The sequence below is a fragment of the Borostomias antarcticus genome, assembly GCF_949987555.1.
Source record: "Borostomias antarcticus genome assembly, chromosome: 15".
Classification (NCBI taxonomy): Eukaryota; Metazoa; Chordata; class Actinopteri; order Stomiiformes; family Stomiidae; genus Borostomias; species Borostomias antarcticus.
In genome coordinates this window covers 16,458,767-16,475,045 of record NC_140248.1, presented here as the reverse complement: position 1 = coordinate 16,475,045, position 16,279 = coordinate 16,458,767, and positions in this window count along the sequence as shown.

Below are 16,279 nucleotides of genomic sequence, written 5' to 3'. Positions count from 1 at the left end.
AAGTCATCCCCACCGGGAGTCCAATGCTCTGACCACTACTCTACTTGTGCAGTGGAGATCAATGGGTTGGTTTTGGTGTCCTTCTTCCAGTCCCTAGTGTTGGTTTGGGTTAGAATAAGGGTTGGGGTTGGGACAGGATCTGACCTATAAGGCAAGGGGTAAAGGTTGGAGTGAAAGGATGAACATGTGGAGGTTTGGGGTATAGTCCCTTAAAATCATCCCCATCGGATCTTGAACCCTGATCTCCAGGTGGGAGTCCAATCCATTCACCGCTACTCTACTTGTGCAGGTCGACATTGACCGGAGGGAGGGAGTGATAACCGGACAAACGCTATAATCTTATTGAAACTGGACCCACTGCAGTCCTTGTACCAGGCTCAAATCAGTGTGGACAATGCCATCATCTACCTGCTCCACAGATCTTACTCACACCTGGAGAGGCCAGGAAGCTCAGTGAGCGTCATGTTCTTTGTCTTTTCCAGCGTCTTCAACACCATCCTGCCCCTCCAGCTAGCAGGAAAGCTCCCAGCCATGCAGGTAGACCACGACATGGCGGTCTGGATCATCGAGGCTCAAAATATCTATCCAAATGTTATTTGCTTCAGCGAGGGGTCTGTTGGGAGACAAGATATCCAGGTGCAGGAGTATCGATGCCTTCACATCATCGCGCAGCCATCACCCCATGGCAGAGTGCCTGAGTTCAGAATTGTGGAATAAATAACCCTGACCCCAAGGATGAATGTATAAGGGCAACAATGCCATGTCTCATTATATCGATGTGAAACATAAAATGCGCCTGATCGAACGTGGCCGTGTGGCAAAAAGATGAGAATCCCACAGGTGACAAGCTGGGAACAAGTCTACGAGCTCTCTCCCTCGGGAAAGCCTGGGAAGACGCGCGTTTTTTTATTACCTGTTAGAACTAACTGTACCATCATTAATTAGCTCGAGATTGTCAAAGAGCTTCCGCTTAACAACGAGGCACGCTCCTTCACACGCACACGTTGACCCTCGGTGCAGGTGATAACATGTGCCTAAAGTGTGCCCTAGCATGACACCACTTTGATCTTCAAGTCACTCGGTTTGGCAACAGCGGGATACAAAGGGAGGCCGTTGTTCAATACGTCCATCCCATAGCTCACATGATTTTGTCCCTCACTGAATCAACATTTAATTCCCCTTGTGTGGTAGGCCTCTTTATTTCAATGATATGATCAATGGGCCGCGTTCACGTAAATTCAAGCATTTAACATTTGTAAAACTAAAGGTTGTCATCGGTGCGCATTTTCCACCACTTAAAACCTTTAATATTCCGTATTATTTATTTGTAATGGAGTGATCCAATTTCTGCTATAGACATTGGAGGACTGACGTGATACAGTGGGGGAACGCATCTTAATTGTTTCCCGTGGGAACAGGAACAGCACAGAACCCATTTGCCCTTTATTACCTGTTAGAATTTGTGCGTCTAGTGAGGTGTCAGGTATGGAGCTGCTTCCCATGCAGGGTCACAGGCACGGGTGGAACTCTGAAATGCAAATCAACACTGGATTTAACAAAGAAAATCAAGTTGTTTCGCTTCAAGCATTTATCTTATTTAGATATAAAGCCAATACAAATAAAATCAGGTAAGCCCTTTCAAGGACTTTATAGTTTATAGGTTATCTAGATACAAAGCTATAGTTGCAACCCTTTAAACAGCTTAGTGGCAAAACGTAGGCTATTCCCAGTGCGCATTTATATTCTACTGGACTGTCATTCAAGTAGTCTACTTCAGGATTAAAATAGCATTAAATCCTTAAAAAAAAAATCATTACCATGCATTTAATTGTCATCTTGTCAAAACGATTTGCGATTTGAGCCGCTGCGTAAAATGTCGTGTCAAGTGAATGCAGCTTGTCAACACCTCCCTTCTAATTACAATACGCGTGCCAAGTAAGTCATCACTCTTCAGCACGTGCCCATTGGTAGCAGTGGTAGTATCGGTACTTTTTTGATCCCCGGGAGGAAATTGCAATTTTTGGAAATGGTAGAGTGTGAACATTCTTACTCGCCATGCAGGCATCTTTCATTATTCAAGTTATAGCAGCAACAGGACACTGAAACGAAATATGCACTGTTATGAATTAGGCCACTGTTAATGGGTGATTATTAGTCAACTGCTTTAAATTTCAGTGATGCTCACAATGATGCCATTTGAATACGAGGCTCAGTTTTGATCACAACTTCTATCATTACGTGGGAGAACAGGACAGGATAGTCTGTTTACAGTTTCATTGAAGCACTGTAGTAGGCTACCTCATTTTTAGTTTGCTATTCTTCACTTTGCTTTCAGTAATAGATTATGCTCTAGTTACTTGTTTTAGAAAGGAGATGCACTTGTGAGTTCAAGTAGTAGTACACTGATGTTTCCTACGTTAAATGCAAGTATTATAAGTCGCTTTGGACAAACGCGTCTGCTAAATGACAGTAATGTAGAAAGTGGAAGAGAAAGATTAGCTTTGTGTAGCAGACTACAGCCATAGGCTACTTAACCTGCGCGTCATGGGGAGGTGCACGTGGCTCAAGTATTGGTTAGCTGTTGATGGGAGGAGCCTAGTCATCACCTACAGAGTTAAAAGTGGTCAGAACTCCGAAATGTCACAGAGAGCTCAACCTCCTCACAGGCCAGTACGTCAGCCGCCTAACATTCTACTGGACTATTGCAGTTTGAAGAGGAACTTAAAAGTCATTTTGACGATCACAACAATGAAACTACTTCGGGAAACAGAAATGGTTAAAATCGACAGAAAGGTAAGAATTAAATGATATTTTTTATACACACTGACAATCCATCTGGATTATTTCAACATGACCTCAATTTTAAAACAAACTGAAACGGATCTGGCATTTAATTGATGAGATTGTAGATTTAACAAGCATTATTTCTATGTTTAGTTGAGCTATCAAGCAATAATTTGTACAATTTTCAAAAATGTGCAATATAGCCCGCATTATAATGAATACACTTAGAGAGCCCGTGGTCGTATGTTTCAACACAGAAATGTGTCTGACCTCCCACTAATGATGTGTTCTCCACTCTTGTGTAGCTCCTCAAGCCTCAGGTGGAGAGAAGGCGCAGGGAGAGAATGAACCGTAGTCTGGGGAGTCTGAGAGCCTTGCTGCTTCAAGAGCCACAACAACAGGTAAGAGCAGCCTGACTCTCCCAACCACTCCCCCACCCTGCCTCTCTCAATACTGCACACAGATGGAGAGTCTTCCTGTGACAGGACTGTGCATTGACCTGTCTTCCTCTCTCCATCAGGTTAAGACTCAGCGTAGAGTGGAGAAAGCAGAGATCCTTGAACACACAGTTCACTTCCTGCAGAACACTGGTGACGTGGACAGGAAGAAAGCTGGAGTTGGAGAACAACATCCCTTCCAAGATGGCTTCTCCGCCTGCCTGCAGAGAGCTGCATGCTTCCTTGGTCCTAAAGGAGAAGCTCTGCTCAGCTCCCCTCTCTCTGCTCGTGTGGTTAGCCAGTCTGCTGTGGCCACCAACCCTCCAGCCCAGCTCTCCAACGCCCTGCGCATGCGTCAGATGCTGCTGCAGGACCCCAGGGACAGACAGCAGGGTTGTGGCCTCTACAAGACCTGTCATGTCCCACTGCAACACAGGGACACCAACGCTCCCCAACATCCCCGGAGACAAGCTATCAAACAAGCCCTGTCCCAGAACCTCTCAACCAGCCAGGCCTTGTGGAGGCCTTGGCCTTGAAAATATGAACTGAGATAATGAACTTTAAATGGCTCTACATTCCAAATAAGGCTAGGCCTACCTCTCTCCCAAGACTGCTATGGATGCCATGTATCCAGTGTTGTGAACACTAGACCTTGAGGATCCATTAATTTGCAATGATTACAGTACTGTACTGAGCAGCAAATATAAAACCTGTAAATATTGTATAATTAACTTTCTGAACCTGAACATATCTAAAACAAAACATGTACTGTGTTGAACTTGCAGTAGGTCTATTCTTCTGTTATTTATCTTTCATTGCTTTTGCACATTAATTTATTTGTCCTCATTTTCTTGACGCCTCTGTCTCTAAAGAACAAATAAAAACTTTCCGTTGAACGATTTTAATGGGTCTTGTGCAAATTGTTGTGGTTATTGGTGCATTTTGGTGTAATTAGCCTACTGACAATTATTTTTGACAGGTGTGGTTTTGCAGTTCCATGTAGGGCTCGTGCTTTGACACCTCTAGGTGTTCTGGCGCGTGCTGTAAGATGAAAGGGCTCCGTGGGAGCGAACTCTCCACACCTCAGCAGGCTCAAAGGAAGGGTGTAGTGTTTGAGGGAATAGACCTCCGGTAACGCAGCCTTGTGGCATTCTCAATTGCTCAATAAAAAGTTGTCTCACAGTACTTGCATGGGAACAGACAGTTTGAAACGATGTACTGGAATCTTTAACGAACAATATGCTATTCAGCAATGCAGAGCGCTTCAGGACTAACCGATTAATAGATAATAGATTTGGGTCAAATATAACGTCAAAAACCATTGTTAGCAAACGTGATTCGGAACAACTTTCAGAGATTGTTTAAAGTTTTTGTTTGAACTGTTTATTCCTGTCCGTTTTTTTATGAATACTGTACTTCGCTGAGATAATATATACTTGTGTAGCCTACGTCGCTGAAGATAATTTATACGCTGAGTCTATTGCTTATACCCGAGAGCACCCTGTGGTAAACCAAGACATTAATATGAAATTCACGATGATCCCTGATGTGACAATCTGGGAAAGTGTGCTCGAACCTTTCCCTTGGGAAAACCGTCTTCAACCAGTTCTTTACTACCTGTTAAAATTTGTACCGAGGCGCAATAAAGCCAAGCGGAGATGTCTGGTGGAGCATTGGTTCCCACGAATTTCCCACGCACACGTTAACCTCTGAAATCAATGTTAGTATGATGTAATTAGAATTTATTTTTTAAACTATAACAAACATATTTAGAAGTGCATGTGCAACATCTAATCTTAAAGTGGAAACGCAAAGTTGATGCGTAAAATGTGCCGTATTCATGCGCAATGACCGCCTATTGTCAGTGCGCGCTGCATCCTTTGCTTCTGTTCAGGTGTGAGGCCCACGTTGGTCTCTTTTTTGGATTGTAAAACAGTTTCACACTCTGGGACAAAGAGGAGACGGCGCCTGCTTGTCCTCATGCCAAGACCTCTCCTTTACGCGTGCCAGTTGTGGCCAGTTTCACACGTGCTAACAGGCTGTGTTCAGGCGGACGTGATGGCTACACACAACCTAAGCCACGAGCGACTATCCACGCATTGTTATAATAGACAAGAGAAGACATTTCACCATTACAGGGTGTAGGCTACTTCATTTTACTTCTATAATAGTGTAACTTAATCTGACAAAAGCACACACACGTTGACATCTACACAGAAAGTAAATTATCTGTGACAAGTAGCTAATGTCAAGTTGCTCACAGCGAAGTGAATAATCTTCTCGTCTCATTCGAGAGGGAACGTGTTCAGATGCATGCGTAATGTCCCAGTCCAATGCGGAATGAATGTCCAACTGTACGGGATTCATTTTAGGTTCGATTAAATTAGTAACATGTTCTCATTTGACGGTCTCTCACATTTGGGCGAGATCACATTTGTCCACTAGCGCCTCACCAAAACTCGTTTACATTACGCGTGCCATGTCCATATGGCCTCTGTTGACACGTGCTTGTGTGACTACTACACACCCTCGCGCCGCGAGGGATCATTTAATCATAGATTTTTTTCATAAAGATTAGGATAATGATACATTTTAAATAAATATATGAAAGTATTATTATGTGCGTTTAATCTCATGCGTCTCTTGGCGTAGCAACATCTGAGGATATAGGCTACTAAACAGATTGATAAAGATGAATGAAATGCTGCCTACATTGTCTGCCTTGTGTTTGAGTGGCGGATTAGTCACCTTTTAATTTACAAGTCAGTGACACATTTGGAGATCTGGCAGTTGCTCATTCTTGACACCAGCACACACCTAGAAGGCTGATTACAATAAGTGTGCCATTTGTGAGCCTGTCGTTAGCCTCGGGTGTTGGTGCAGATGTGAGGGCGAAACCCTCTGATCTCCCTCAGGTTGTAAAACGTAGGGCAGCATGAAAAAAAAAACTGTTTTGTATCGTAGGCCTATGTAATCCTTTATCTTTTTTATAAATGATTTAACCCAGTGCCATCCTGGTTTTATCAATTGACCAGGGGTTACTGGCTTCTTAAAAAAAAAGAAGCCAGTTATTTGACCTTTATTTTACTAGGTAAAATCAGTTGAGAACCAGTTCTCATTTTCAGTGATAACCTAGCCAAGAGGCGCCGTCACAAACAGATTTAGAAGTGCATGTGCAACATTTTTACTCAATCTGTGTCAGTGGAACGGGCCGATTTTGTTTGTCAGAGTTATAATTGTGGCAAGTCCGCCAAAAGTTCCTAGTGGAAGCGTCAGGTATTGGTTAGAAGCGGCGAGGGGAGGAGCCACGCGTGACGACTCTCATGTTGAGACTTAAAAGTCGCGAGCAATGCAAAAGTCACATTGACAGGTTGTCCTGAGACAGAGCGCGCATCCTTCCAAGAAACAACTTCAACCCCAGAGCATTTTCGGAATAGCCTGTCTTGGGATTATAACCCATACGGTGATAACAGCAATTGCAATTACAACGAAGATTACTTTACTTGGTGGAAGAGAGCATGGAGATCGACAGAAAGGTACATACAATGGTCACCTATATCAACTACAATATCAAATGTGATTTTCCTCTATTTTGTGATGAAATGTCCATTATCATTTTTTGAGTATTTTTTCAAGATTCCATGACCAAACTATCTCTTCCGTATGAGTACATAATATGGGCTATCCTAGTACTATAGATTACTTTACTGAGGTCCAAATATCAGCAATACAAAGTGCATAGAGAACAGCTGAACTCAAAGACACTGGTTGTACTAGTTTTCTATGTTTGACCTGATGAGAAGAGAAGTCTGCACAGTTTAAATAGCTCCCATAGTGGCTTAAATGAGGCACAATGTTTCAGCCGGCATGGCCTTCTCAGGTGCAATGACTGACCTCCCACTAATATGACTGACCTCCCACTAATCATGTGTTCTCGTCTCTTGTGTAGCTCCTCAAGCCTCAGGTGGAGAGAAGGCGCAGGGAGAGAATGAACCGTAGTCTGGGGAGTCTGAGAGCCTTGCTGCTTCAAAAGCCACAACAACAGGTAAGAGCAGCCTGACTCTCCCAACCACTCCCCCACCCTGCCTCTCTCAATACTGCACACAGGTGGAGAGTCTTCCTGTGACAGGACTGTGCATTGACCTGTCTTTCTCTCTCCATCAGGTTAAGACTCAGCGTAGAGTGGAGAAAGCGGAGATCCTTGAACACACAGTTCACTTCCTGCAGAACACTGGTGACTTGGACAGGAAGAAAGCTGGAGTTGGAGAACAACATCCCTTCCAAGATGGCTTCTCCGCCTGCCTGCAGAGAGCTGCATGCTTCCTTGGTCCTAAAGGAGAAGCTCTGCTCAGCTCCCCTCTCTCTGCTCGTGTGGTTAGCCAGTCTTCTGTGGCCACCAACCCGCCAGTCCAGCTCTCCAACGCCCTGCGCATGAGTCAGATGCTGCTGCAGGACCCCAGGGACAGACAGCAGGGTTGTGGCCTCTACAAGACCTGTCATGTCCCACTGCAACACAGAGACACCAACGCTCCCCAACATCCCCAGAGACAAGCTATCAAACAAGCCCTGTCCCAGAACCTCTCAACCAGCCAGGCCTTGTGGAGGCCTTGGCCTTGATCACACACTGAAAATGAACGCATCAGTACTGAACTATACCTGCCTGCTAATCAGGAAGCCACCATTCTCTCCTGGGACTCACATGAAAGATGTACAGTGTTGTGAACACTGGAGTCGCTATTGCCATACATTTGCTATTGTCTGTGACACACTGAATTGCAAATATAAAACGTGTAAATAATGTACATTATGCTAGATTTTAACAATGTATCATGACATGTAGACTACTGTATAACTTTTTGTACTCTTGTCATGTACACCAAATATTTTGCACACTAATTTATTAATTGAATTCGTTTGATATTGTAGCCCATCTTGTATTGGAGGGTGAAATAAAACATTCCATACATATAAGTCAAGTCTCTTCGGTGGATGTTAAGTGCAATGTGTCTACATTTGCCATGTGAAATTTCCTACATGTAAGGCTTCTGAATAACAAAACTGACGCATAATAACAACATTGACGCATAATAATAATAACAACTTGACATAATAAAGTATAATCGTATATTATCGATGGGCTAGGGCTACCGTGTTGCCTACATAATACATATAATTAGTTCAGTCCGGCTATTCTCTGCTGTATTTCGTAGCCGACATGTCTCTCAATTGGCAGAACCCTCGGAACTCTGGGACTGACTATAGCCCTGCTCGAGACGCATTTCGGCACGCGCACACAAATGTTGAGGCGTTAAATTGCCACGCGTTGATGTAATTCGTGAGAGGATCAAATGCTGCACAAACTGTGACATCGTGAAGTCGCAGTTTTTGGAGGAGAGGACAGTGCTTTGATGTCCCTAATCAGGCAAGTGTGAAGGCATTTGGATGTCATCCGTTCTCATGTCAACACCTTCTCCAACGTGCCCTAGAGCAAACGGCATGTTTCTCAGGCTCGGGGTTCCTTGAACTTATAACTAGCATCCTACCTAGAGCGAAAACTTGATGTGTGACAATAATAGGGGCCTGTCATGAACAATGATTTGGCGAGCACACAATTTGTTGTGTGCTATTTTCTGGAACCCACTTCTGCATCAATCCTCCTGTATTAGCTGCTGCTTTGATTCGCTCCATCCAAGGAAGGTTCAGGGCCACGAGGCGTAGGAGAGGAGGCAGAACGAGACATTATACCCAGCTGGCATTTCAACGTTGATTCACGGGTGATTAAATGTGACTACGTGAATCAACGTTGGATTAGGTTTTGATTTTGAAAGGTGAATTAACGTTGATATTGCGACGTTGTTCCAACACCTTACTATTTTAAGGTTAAGGTCTTACAATCACTGTTGAATATGTGTTGAATTTGAAAGGTGAATCACCTTTGAAATCCCAACTTTGTTTCAACGGCTTAGCCTACTTTTCAACAAATTAAGTAAATTCAAAATAGGTAAATTAAGGTCAGAGTCAACTTTGCATCACTGTTGGAACTGCAACTTTGTTTCAACTTACATTTCAATCATGTAGCCACGGAGAACAACGGCGTGAACTTTTTACAATTTTATTTTAGGCCTACATTAGGCTAGAATCAAGAAGCACACGTAGGTCTACAATAGCAATGAATGGGGTTGCAACATTGCAACACATTGCAACTATGCAAATAGCAACATCAATCCAACAATAATGTGAAAAAATAAGTGTTTGTGGCACTGGCATGCACACACACAAACACATTTTGTGACATCCTTCTATACAGCAAAGCTACAGAAAAAGGCACTCGCAGTCAATCTGCCAGCTGTTAATAGCTTTTAGCTTTCATACAACCTCTGCAGCACAATACGACCCAGGATGTAGCCTTAAGCCTATGTTAAAGCGCGAAAGCAAAACCAACTCAGCTAGCGAGCTAAACAATATAGTAACCTTACAATCTACAAGTAGCAGCAAAAGTTGGACAAGGGAATGACTGGCACCTTGCTCAGCTTGTATGTAGATACTAGCTACGTCCAGCTAGTGCGAGACAAACATCACACGTGATGGACCGCACCAAAAGTTCCTAAGAAACTACAGTGTCCATAATAGGACATCCTCGAATCTCATTCTTTGTGCAAGCGCAAAATAAGGATTTGTGACCAATAAAATTAATGTATTGCAAAGATAGCCTATATAAAGCAAAACCTTCGTTGGGCCACTTTTTACCCATATTGTGCATTAAAGGGCTATAAGGCAGGGTGAAGACATCATGTTGATGTTGTTGTAGGCTACATCAACGTACAGATCTTCAACAGAATTTCAACATTGATTTATAAGTATTTTATCAACCTTTCAACCATTGAGCATTCAATATTGTTTCAAGGTTGAAATGACGACTGACATTAATCCAACTATATTTCAATGTTTAAGGTCGGTCGTGTGCCAGCTGGGTAGGCAAGCTATCTCTCTTCAATGCGAATGGCCTTTTCAGCTATTAGCCAAGGTGTACTATCTAAAATAAAGGGGCATTTAACTGTACATTACTCTCTCTTTCTCTCTCCCTCTCTCTCTCTCTCTCTCTCTCTCGCTAACTCTCTCTCTCTTTATGGTAATGTATATTTTAGTAAATAGTGTTTTAGTAAATAGTGTAAGTGTAAGGCAGGCAGCATAACTGTTGTGGGTCACATTTTACTGTTACCCGTAGCCTACTTTCACGCGTGCTCCTCTTTGACGGCTCTAGAGACCTGCAGGATGTCTAAGTGGCCATAAGGGGGAGACAAAACTCCATTGGCGGAAGAGAAAGGCTGGTTTCCGTTTAATTGCTTGCTGCCCTGATATTCTCACCGTCAGTTTTATTGGTCACATATGCCTACTACACTATACAGGTACAACGAGTAGTGAAATGTTCTCCTACACATTATGTGTGTATATATATATATATATATATATATATATATATATATATATATGTGTATATATATATATATATATATATACATACAGTACCAAATAGTAATATAAAGTACAGTTGTGATGAGTGCACCTACTGAGTTTAGCTCAAACAGGCCGTCTCTGCATTCAGGCTCATGAGGCTCATGGTCTGAGGGAAGAAGCTCCTGAGCCTCTATGAGTTGGTTTTGAGCACCTCCTCCTCCCTGACCGGGGCAGAGAGACGAGGCTGTTGTCCGGATGACTGGGATCCTTCTGGATTTTCCTGGCCCTGGTTCTCCACCGCTCTGCTCTCTTCAGAGCTGTAACATGATGTGAGGAAGCCTCACCTGACAAAGATAAGCCCACATGTGGTTCTCAGGCCACAGTGATATCCTCTTGGCCTGAATGATATACACTAGCTGGGGCTGAATTCACAGAGGGCCAGCTACTACTCCAAGCCTACTCCAAGCCAAATAACACCGGCTGATGCATTTGTACTACTCCATCACAGAGACTGGTCCCAGAACCCCTCAACATGCGCTACGAGGCTTATCTCATCTCTCTTATCTCATATCATTGTCATCTCATATGGGTTGTCTTATTTGTGGTGAACAGAGAAAGGATAAGACCCTTTAAGATTCTGAAGGACCGACCGAACGAGGCGCTTGCTGTCCCATTCAGGACGGGATCGGGCTCTCCGCTGGCTCTCGTTCCCCTTTGTTGTCCTTCCTTCCCTTTCTCTGTGAATGTATCTCACACGTGGCGACAGCTTGACACCATGTCTCTCATTGTGGACCAATTTACTGCTGCACAACAGACTGTTGGGCTAGAGGAGTTCCCCCCCTCTAACGTAATGGAAGGGGGGGGTAGGGTACCTACCGCCCCCCCCCCCCGATCCTCTCTGCGTCTCTTTTGTCATGTTAATGTGGTCCTGTACAGGGGCCCGGGGCGCCATCTGCCCTCCCTCAGGGCCGGGGCCCCTGAATGTCGCAGACGGGCCCTTTTGTTGCTGTGTGTCCAGGCAGAACGCGACGGCAACGCGCGCTTCCTGTGGCCTGGACAGGGCCGCCCCGCGACCAGCGGCACCGCCACCGCCACAGGTACTTATCCTCACGTGACTGGAGGAGGGGGGGGGGGGACACCCTCCAATAGAGGAGCGGAAGACCAGCGTTCGTGCTCCCCTTTTCTCCCCTTTCGTTCACGTCTCTGCGCAACACAGACCGGCTCCATTCCCTGTCGGCCATCATCCATTTCCTGTGAGATGGTCTTGTAGGCTCATCCATTTCCTGTGAGATGGTCTTGTAGGCTCATCCATTTCCTGTGAGATGGTCTTTTATGCTCGGCTGCCACAGTTTATGTACCTTGAGAGATTAATTGTTTTTAGAGGAAGTGTTCATAGTTGATATTAGTTTGCAGTAATATAGGATTGTCATAGTGATCACTATAATTATACTGTGTTACATGGAGGATTGGGATAACTGAGATGAAGATGGGATGTCCGTCTGTGGACGACCCGATGATGATGATGATGATGACGTTACAGTATGTTATGTGTGTCTTTGAGCCATGAGCCATAGCATCCAGTACAAACATGTTATATGTCCTATCACAGTCTCCAAGGTTTCAGCTGTCTGGCCATGACCATCTCTCACACTCTCTCACTGTTCTTTTTCCTGCATAGAGATTTTTTTGGTGCCCCCCAAAGAGATTTTAGGGCCAAAGTAAAATCTCCAGTGTCAAAATGCTAAACATTTAGAATTTTTATTTATTTATTTAGCCTTTATTTAACCAGGAAAAGAATACAAATAGCAATTCAAATCCTCTCCAAATGTGTTTGATATCTTGTTTCAAGTGCAGCCCATCCCTCTTTCTTGCATTGTCCATGGTTTGGACCACTGATAATCGAGATCAGCAAAGAATACAGGCCTATATATGCTGGTAGGCTACTCTGAATAAGGTTGCCCCCCCCAAATTGTGTGCGCATCACCCCCCAAAGACTCATTCTGAGCCAGGAAAAACCCTGGATAATGATGAAGAAAACATGATTTTGATGCTCAGAATGCATTATAGTGCCTGGAAACAGTCTATTTGTTTGGTACTTCTATTATCTACTGGTTTTACATCAGACCGCTCCTGTAAACCTACAGTATTTAGGAGAGTCAGCTCCTTTTTTTGCCCCCAGCACCATGACAAGCAGATTACGGGCTGCCGTTGGCTCTGAAATCGTTGCCCTCTTCGTTTGCAAAGCTCCCGTTGTCGAAGCCTGCTGCTGGCTGCATTGAGATTAGTTATTGAACTGGCTTAGCCAAGAGATACAAGGCAGCCTCAGTGCCCCAGCACACAATAGGCCAGCTGTCAGTGGGCGGGGCCAGCTCAGGCCAGCGGCGTCATGGATAGGGTCTTTGTATCAGGTCCTGTATGCTGATAGGCGGGCTCTGAATTTATGCGTCTCTATGCTAGTGTTGATTAATATTGACACAGGGCTTGATTGAAGGCAGGCCAGGGAGCACGGCTGGGGGAGGGGCTTAGCGGCTGTATGCACGCCGCCCTCTGAGAACATAGTTGGTTTATACTTGGACTAATAACATCCTTAATATGAGGATGCACATCTGGAGATGAGTGTTTCTGTGATCACTATTTACATTTGGAGATGAGTGTATCTTATTGAAATCTGAGGGGATTTCAGTAAGGGGTGACACATATATATATATATATATATATATACTGTACACCCTTCTCCGATTGGTATCCAGGGTGCTGCAGTACGTGTTGACGTTTTATTGGGCTCTCTCCTTATAGCACACACATACACACACACACGCGCACACACACACACATGCTCTCTTATTTAACTCACACCCCTCCCCCCAAGTCCCAAGTGGCTGTTCAACGACACCCCCACTCCACTTTACATTCAAAGGTGCATCTCAGAGCCCCTCCCTAAGCAGCACCAGGGAGATATCCATGTGGAGGAACCATCCTGCTCACCAGACTAATGATCCATCTCCACCATCGAGGGGCTGCAGGTCTCAGTGACGTTAGTTCTGGTTGATGCACTGTCATTTTAGCCTGTAAGGTCAAAGCTCTCTGGATAGACTTTGAAGAAGCGATACAGAGCGGAATCTTTGATTATGTGATAGGTATTTGAAAGAAACATACCTTGCAGCCAATTCTTATTAAATTACATGTCTACTGTTCATGAGGGTATTGGCTTGCTGTAAAGAATGGTGTTTTATTATGAAACTCAAGATAATGATCTTTTATTGCGTCGGTACAGAGACAGTCATTCACTTCTTGTGCATCTGAGCTTGAAACGCTCATGTAATGTAGAATACAAACTGAAGAACAGATCAGTTTCAAGCCTTGCACAACACTGGATTTTCCCACAGCTTCTGCTGCGCTGTGTACAGATGTTGGTTGACATCACACAGTCTGTGGATATAGGCTAATCCACGGTTTAGTGTGTTTCAGAAAGAGAAGGAGGCCTGTTGACCCCAATTTATGCTTGTAGGCTAATGTACCATGTGGACACATCCCTTGTCCAGTGTTTATCCAGGAAGAGACGTGGTGTGAGCTGCCTGCAGACAGGCAGGGGTTTTCGACTGGTGTGAGCGGGATCTCTTACATGGGGAAACCCAGACCGCGGGAGGCTTGCTGGCTGATTTAATCTGCAGTGGTCAAATAAAGAGCTTTAGAAGACAGACCACTAAAATGTCCATTCAAGCCATTCTGCCTCCCCTATAATCCACTGTAGAGACCGAACGCTCCAAATCCTGATCCGGAGACCAGGCCTCTCAGACAGACTGTGCTCCACAGAGTGCCGCATCTGCACAACTGACCAGAGTCCAGCATCTGGACAACTGACCAGAGTCCAGCATCTGGAAAACTGACCAGAGTCCAGCATCTGAAACATGGTTTTCCCACGTTTCCTTTTGGTATGAAAATGTTATGATACTGATACCACAGATCCAGTAGGAGGGAGGTTGAACCAGTATTTTCTAGTGAAATAACAATAGTAACCCCCCCCACCGTATTAATGTGAATGCTTTGAAGTATTTGTGGGACAAACTGGTTCTCCTTTCTCTGTGGGACAGGCAGAAATACAGTTGGGAAACACCAAGGTTTATTCTGTGTTCAGATCTCACTTTTACACGGACTAGGACTGCAGATGAAAATTAGCTTAGGTCTACTAGCTAACTCTGGTCCATTTACATTGATGTGAAAACTGATATGTTGATTAATGTGCATTGTCCCTTCTTTTAAATAAAATAAACAAACAAACCAACAAAGTGAAACGGCTGGACACGCGTTCCCTCTCCTCTCCTCCGTTTCTTCCCCCTCTCGCTCGCTCGTCAGGCTCATTCTGATGAGTGGAACCCCGTTATCAGTGCCTCTGGGATTGACCTGAAAATGGACCTAGCTGTCCCGTCACCCAAGCTCCCCTCTGCTGCTCCGGGCTAGCTGTGCTACTGAAACATTGATTCCACCGTCACACCTACGCCCAGAGAATGGAGTCAAATTGCACCGTGTAAATTGATGATTATTTGCTGTCTCGCTCAATTGAATGAATAATTGTCAGCCTATTATTGTCCTACCTCATTTAACACATTCTAAATTGAGTCAAAATGCGTAAAAGTGGCAATTGAGGTATTTAATCGAAAATCTATGTTGGTTATATTATACATGACTAGACTCTACAGCCTGGGAGTGGGGATGGTTTTGGGCCAGAGCTAGAGAAGGATATGTGTTGAGCTCTATCTATTAAACACCATCAGAACAGAGGAGTGTCTAGCTCCACCCTGCAGCCAAAGAGAAGAAGGGGCCTTTCTTTACCCTCCCATCAAGCTAGATCTCACTCCTATTCAAATACCACCTGATGTTGTGCCCCCATGCAAATACCTGTCATCACCAGTCCTTACCAGCCCCCCCCAGCCCTCCCCCCTCCACCTCCTGCAGCCATGCAAATCAGCCAGGTTCAGCATGTGGACGCTGCTGGGCCCCTGAGAGGGAGGCCTCTCTCTGCCTCCTGGGACTTCCAGCAGGGCTGTGGCCCGTTAGGCTCATGGTTAAAACATGGGGCGTCTTCAAAGGGGCCTTTCTGTCATCCGGGTGGGTTGACAGCCTTGGAGATGCTTGTGATTTGGTGGCTGAAGACACAAACACGCCCTGACATTTGGTCAGCTGCCTGCTGGTGTGATTTATACCTGGATCACCGCAGAGACGGTATCTGACCACCAGAACACGACCCCCCCCCCCCCTTATAGAAATGGTTTTGTCAGAGAATTGAAGGCTTTGTATTAATTCTGGGTAAAGTTAGTACAGTAGCTAACGATGACTCATGCGTGAGAGTGAGATGAGAGGGCGGAGAGTAGAAGGCAGTAGATTATTGGTCACATTAATCTGTGTAGACTGTACATTAAGACCAATATGCTCTTTATTTGTTTTCACTAATCACCATTCTCCTCCCTTGCAGAGGCTAAAAGAGAGACACTCTGGAACGACTGGTCAGCTGCCCTGCCCTGTTCCAACAGCACTAGATAGATAGATAGAACTTTATAAATCCCAAGTGGGGAAATTCATCTGTCTGTCTGTCTGTCTAGTACTGT